Source organism: Silene latifolia, chromosome 5, assembly GCF_048544455.1.
Source record: "Silene latifolia isolate original U9 population chromosome 5, ASM4854445v1, whole genome shotgun sequence".
Classification (NCBI taxonomy): Eukaryota; Viridiplantae; Streptophyta; class Magnoliopsida; order Caryophyllales; family Caryophyllaceae; genus Silene; species Silene latifolia.
In genome coordinates, this window is record NC_133530.1 from 11,003,452 (window position 1) to 11,010,197 (window position 6,746).

Here is a 6,746-nt window from a genome sequence, read left to right on the forward strand (position 1 = left end):
GCGTTTTTTTGGAATTTGTATGTATTGACTTTTAAGAAACCTTATCTTGTCTTAACTACACATATAGACTCATAAATGAAAAGAGTAAAGCACATAGCAAAAATGGAAAATGTAAAGAATTTGATGAATAAGATCAGTAGGTATTTGAGAAGGCTGGTAACGAGACTCAACACTACCTGATAACGTCATCTCATTTTTCTTAAATACAAATCAAAATTTGGCTTTAGCCATTATTTAAATAAGCTAGAAGAAATGGTATTCTTTCACGGTATCAGAAGCTGATATAGTCGCTTTGCTAGAATAAAAAAACTACTCGTTGTACGTAAGAACTTAAATGTTAAATTTAAAAATCATCGATAGGTTCTTATATAGCCGGATAGATTGTGCTTTTTATATAGTAAATTTTTTTAAAAAAATAATACGGAGTAATAAAAATCAGTGGCAAAGCCAAGATTTATAACTAGCGGTGTGAGAATGAAGTAGCACAAGGAGTTGGTTAATGACAACCAATCATTGACAAGCACACGGATTGATGACCTGGCAGTTAGTTAGAATAGAACAAACTGGAATTGTATATAAACAAGAAACACACTTTGTAATTTATTCATTCATTCATAATAATACAACTCAGTTTATTTACTCTCTCTCTATAACAACTTTATCTCTCTAGTTTGATCATCATATTCATCAAGCTCCAAGCTCATTCAACAATGGCTTCCTACTGCATGTTTTCACATGGTATCAGAGCAGGTTAATCCTGTCTCTTGATCCAGTATTTCATTTCTCACAATCTTGTTGTTCGATCTTCCTTTGATCATTCAATCGTTGTTTTAATTAGCTTCGTTTGCGAATTTCTCGCTAAATTCAACAAAATCACAAAATATTCCTTTTCTTCTTACAAATTTACATTCATCATAAAAATCGAATTTTCAATTAAAAATCAAAATGCCTGATTCAGAGTCTGTTGATCAATCGTCTTATCGCAATCCTTACGATGAGCCGCTTTTCCTCTCTCCATCGGATAATCCGAACATGTCACTTGTTAATTCGCCTTTTAATGGAAAAGATTTCATTAACTGGACTCGCGGAGTTATTCTCGCACTCGGATCAAAGAACAAGGACGGTTTCATTAATGGTGACATCGTTATGCCTGCAATTGGATCAGCTAAACACAAGGCTTGGATGCGTTGTGATTACATGATTAGATGCTGGATTCTCAGCTCTATGACTCCAGAAATTAAGAGTGGATTTCTGTCTGCAAAGTCAGCAAAGCAACTGTGGGATGATATTCAGGAACGGTATGGACAATCGAACGCGCCTCTGTTGTTTCAATTGAAGAAAGAATTGCGCAATTTAGGTCAAGATTCTCAATCTGTAGTTGAGTATTATAACAATCTTAAACGTCGTTGGGATGAGATTGAAGAGGTTGAAGGATTTCCTGAGTGTACATGTGGAAAATGTACTTGCAATATTTTGAAGAAAATCGTTGATACTGCATCACGTGAGAAAGTGTTGATGTTTCTTATGGGATTGTGTAACACCCCCGCACACCAGAACACCTTACCAAGGACCATTCCAGTGTATGACGGTGTCACCATCTCGGTTTCCCGAGGTAGTAGATTAAATTAGACAATACAAGGACCATATTACATTAATAGAATATCTGTCACAATAACATACTATTCAAGTCTCTACAAATTTACAAATTACAATACTTGTGATTCTACATCTCTAGACCAGTAGCGTGATGACTCGATCCCTCCAATCCCAGCAGCAGTAATCAACAATACCTGCTAGACCAACTGCTCACCATCCCCGAATGGATCACCGCAGATACCACAAAACAACACGGGGTCAGTACTGACTAATCAACTATAAGATAAGACGATAATGTAAAATAGCTGATCATCCACTATCCCAAACTCACCACCTCGTACAAACACCGACTACACACGAAGTGTGTAGCCCCCTGCCATTACCCATCGCAACAGGTAATCCTCGCGCCCGATGGGTGACCATGACCCATCCCCACCTAGTCCGGCTCCTCAACGAGCGACTAACGCGTCCCTGTCCCTTAATGTGCACATCCCCTCCCGTGGCGGGTTCCACGGAGGGCGAACTAGGGTGTGAAGCCACTCCCGCAAGTGACTCCACCACAATCCCAATCACAGCATCGCAGCTGTCACATGACAACGCCATCAATTCCACAACCACTATACTCCGATGATCAGCGGATAACAATGAATCGCAATACAATCATAATTTCAAATCAATTAACAGTAGACTGAGTAGGAAACCCTACCTCATAGCAAAGCATGAAAGACTTCCATTTATAGCCACGCACGACTCCATTAAGCACCCTAACAATGATAACCATATCCTATTACACGACTATACTCAAAGAATCATTCAAAAGGACACAAGGCAGAAACTTACCTAACCTTGCACATCGATGACCACATAGACAACCACCACCCACGTCATCCTTGCTTCGCGAATCCCGACATTCCCATGGTAGGGGTTTAGGCTAACTTCTTTAAGGTATGAAACTATGGAGTGATAGAGGAGGGAGATGGTTTAGGGTTAGGGAAAGAGAAACTGTCGAGGAAATGAGAAAATAGAAATGAATCTCGCGAACTTGCATTTAAAATAATGCGTCGACAGCAACCATACTCGGTCGAGTATAGTAATACTCGGCCGAGTAGGCTCCACTCGGTCGAGTATTGGTGATACTCGGCCGAGTGGTCTCCGCTAGGTCGAGTAACAACCCCATACCTCTCCTATTACAAGTCTGATCCTACACCATTCCTCCCTACGGTCGGTTTGGTCAACAAGATCGGTCAACAACGTTCCTAAAGATCCTGGGTGTTACAATCTTCCCCCCTTAAAAGAACTTCGTCCCCGAAGTTCAGCCCGCACGACACTCCCCGCAAGATTACATACCATGACCCTAACCACTTTCACAAAGGTACACAAATTCACACTATCCATACATTACCATCAACCATCTTACTCAACAACAATCGCTTATCACAGCTACCTTTCCAACAATAACCCATTCTCAAAACAGTATTCACCCATATACTTACATGAGTATGCAATTGCGACACTTTACACAATGTAAGAAAACCATACACAAATGTAAACTACCACGTTCCGTACGCTTATATTAAATATACAAATGTAAAGCGATACACCATTGTAAAGCAACACTCAAATTGTAAAGAGTAACTAAGTACACAATCACCACATTCCAAACACGCGATACATAAGTACACAATCACCACATTCCGAACACGCATACCAATTATCATCAATTGACTCGAATCTTTATATTACTTGACACCGTGCACCATATAATTTTCATATTAATTGAATACAACATAGATGCGGCTTAAAGAAAACATAATTGTAATCCAGTAATTCCGAATGTGAGCACACCTAACATACATATGGTTCCCAAATATATCATAAATAACATACATATGATTCCCAAATATATCATAAAATTAAACGCTTACACATAAACAAAATACCTATTTCGAAAATGAAATACTTATCATAAAATTGAGTTGAGACATCCGTGCATAGCATAATCTACGTATTACCCGAATACAACATAGCTACGGTTTCAAGGAAGCATTAACATAAATTCCGAATGATAACTACATACATGTGATTCCAACGTCATAGGTATAATTAAACACATATTTTACATAAAACACATATTTTACATAATTGAATACTTAATTCCGCGACATTACTCTTCCCCTCTTAAAGGAACTTCGTCCTCGAAGTTCACCACTAATCATTTTCCCAAACCCAACGCTAAAACGTACCACATGACGGTGACATTAATCATAAACTCATGTAGCTCAACTTGTTTTACGACATTACACTCTTGTGACTTATAAAACCAAATACTTCAGCAACCAACATATATACTCTTATAGCGACAATGACATGTAGAATAATTGAAAAGGAACAGGTCTATACGTAACCTCATTGAAACAATTATCATTGTAACCAAACATATACATACGTGTAAGACTTCTTACAGTGAGCACGTGATATGACTAAATTATTACCTTCATATAATTTAAATATTTAAGGTACCCCCCCCCTAAAGCACCAACCTGTTTTGTATAACAAAACATTCATAAATTTATAGTCGATAACAAAAAATCAGAAATCCATGAGGCCATAAGGATCCATCTGTGGGACGTCATCTAGTATAACATAGTAAAACAAGTATCTAACAAGCTTTATCATACGATTATCACGTAATTATGAAAATCTCATAACAAATTTCCAATAACCTCAGAATCATCAGAAATCGGCCGAGTATGAAGACTTACTCGGTCGAGTAAGCTCTACTCGGTCGAGTATATGAATACTCGGCCGAGTAAGCTCTACTCGGTCGAGTAGTAGTCTATACTCGGTCGAGTGATGTCTGCAGAGAGCGTTTTGTCAAAATTACTTAGCTATCGCTAGCAACCTGCAACAATTCTTCACAATGATTTAATACATAACAAATTTCTACCTGAAATGACATGAAACACGTCTCCATACGTTAACCAAGTAACGGCTTTAAGGCCAAATACAATCATCCAACATAAGATAACCAATACCGATGACCATATCCAAAGGAGAAATAATAATCCAGCCAACAAAGTAAATCCATCACAACCAAGTAAATCCGACATAAACGAAATCAAAGCAAATAATCTAACAACATAAAATCAATGACGAGGACCCTCCTCCATGCCATCATCTCCGCCTGCGCCAGAGGTACCTGCACCTGAACTCCCTGCTCCTGGGAAGCCCGTCGCTGCTGAGTAGTCCCCTCCTAGCTGACTGCCGGCGTTGGCTCCCCACGGTCCCGCAAGGTAGCCAAACTCAGTCTCCACCGGAGGTCTCCAGTAACTCGGGTCCACCCCATAGCTGTGGAACACTCCCGTATCCACTCCCGGTCCTCTCCACCAGACAGGCTGTGCTAACTGAGTCCCGATGCCCTGGTTAAGGGTCATCTCATGTAGGTTGCGGAGCACCAACGTAGAAGAGATCCGCTCAGCCAACTCATGAGGCTGCATCCTAGGGTCGTGCACAGTAGGGTACGGTGAGTACTGATAAGGATGGTAAGGGTAGGAGTCGGGGGCAGAGTAAGAGGGCTCAGACACAACCGGGTCTACCCTAGCCTGCCTAACCCCACGTCGCTCCCTAGGTGGGGGAGGTGCCTGCTGCTGTCCCTCATGGACGGTGACCGGCTCAGGTAGGTCCAGGAGAATCCGTGGGTCCATCAGGTAGGACTGAGGCTCAGGTCTAGGAATGCCACAAGGCTCCCACTCGGCCAAATGATCAACAACAGGGAGACGTGCTGGGTCCGGAAGCACCATCCACATAGTCCCCCTCACTCTCCAAGCATACGACCCATCATCCATCTTCCTCAACCATCGGTTTTGACGCCAATACTGGGCGTCCATGGTGGGTACAACCTCAACGTACTCATTCCCCTCAGGAGGTGGGGCCTCAAAGTCGGTCAGTCGCTGAGCTAGGCGGGTCACTATGGCCCCGCAAGCAATGAATCGGGTCTCAGACTGTGCCATGCGCTCCAAACTAGAGCACACTATACCAGGAGCACTGTAATAAAACGGTTTCCGGCGGTGGGGGTTAAGGTAAGACACAAGGAGCATGACTTCGTGAGAATTGAGCTTACTCACGTCGTCTCTTGAGTAAAGCAGACAGGTCATCATCCTTAGAAACATTCGAAGGGACACGTGTTGAATGTCATTAATCAACATGGCACTGACGGTAGGGGCGGGTCTGCCAGTCAAATACGGAAGGTACTGAGGTGCGCCACTGTTCTTGGCCACATCACTAAGGTAGTCATCATCCTCAGCCTCTAAACCCAAATGGTCGGCCAACTCATCAAGGGTAAGCTCATGATCCTCATTCATGAGACGAAAAGAGATGGTCTTGCCCTTCCTATCATAAACAAAAGAGCTCAAAAACTCTAAGGTCAAGTGGGGGTATGATTTCTTTCTCAAGTGATACAACCCCTCCATGCCCAAAATCTTGAAAATGTGAACTATGTCCTCCTTAATTCCCAAAGTCTCAAGGATACTAGGGTTAACACAACGGGTGGGGCGAAAAGGACGGCGCATAAGAGCCACGAAAGCCTTACGGTGATCGAAGTTAGCAAAAATTACCGATGGATGTGCCTCCACCGGCGGTACAACCGGTCCACTGCTACCTTGCCCAACCTCGAGTTGAACATCCGCGCGAGGTCTCTTGTTGGGTAAACCTCTAGTTTTCACCATACTGCAAGAAAATCATCTTTAACAAAGGATTGACACTTGAAACTCTTAGCACAAGAGACGGACTGTTTTACTTGTATATCGATTTAAGAACGATCTTTTTGAGACAACTATCAGAAAATCACCAACTATCTTACAAATCATATGGTTCCAAGTTTTCAAATTGTTTCAAATCAGAAAATACTCATCAACAATAAGAAGAATTCCGTTTTTGCTAACCCTAGAATTTCGGAAATTGAATTTTACCTCATGAAATTAATCAACCAAATTATACACAAGTTCTAGGTGTGGTCAAATTCGAAAATCAAGAAGTTTAAGACAGAATTTCGATTGTTATTAACAAGAAATTGAAATATAGCATGTTAATACACAAAGTCTTTGAAAACAATTAAGGAATTTGAGTTTAGATCTTACCTTGAACTGATTTAA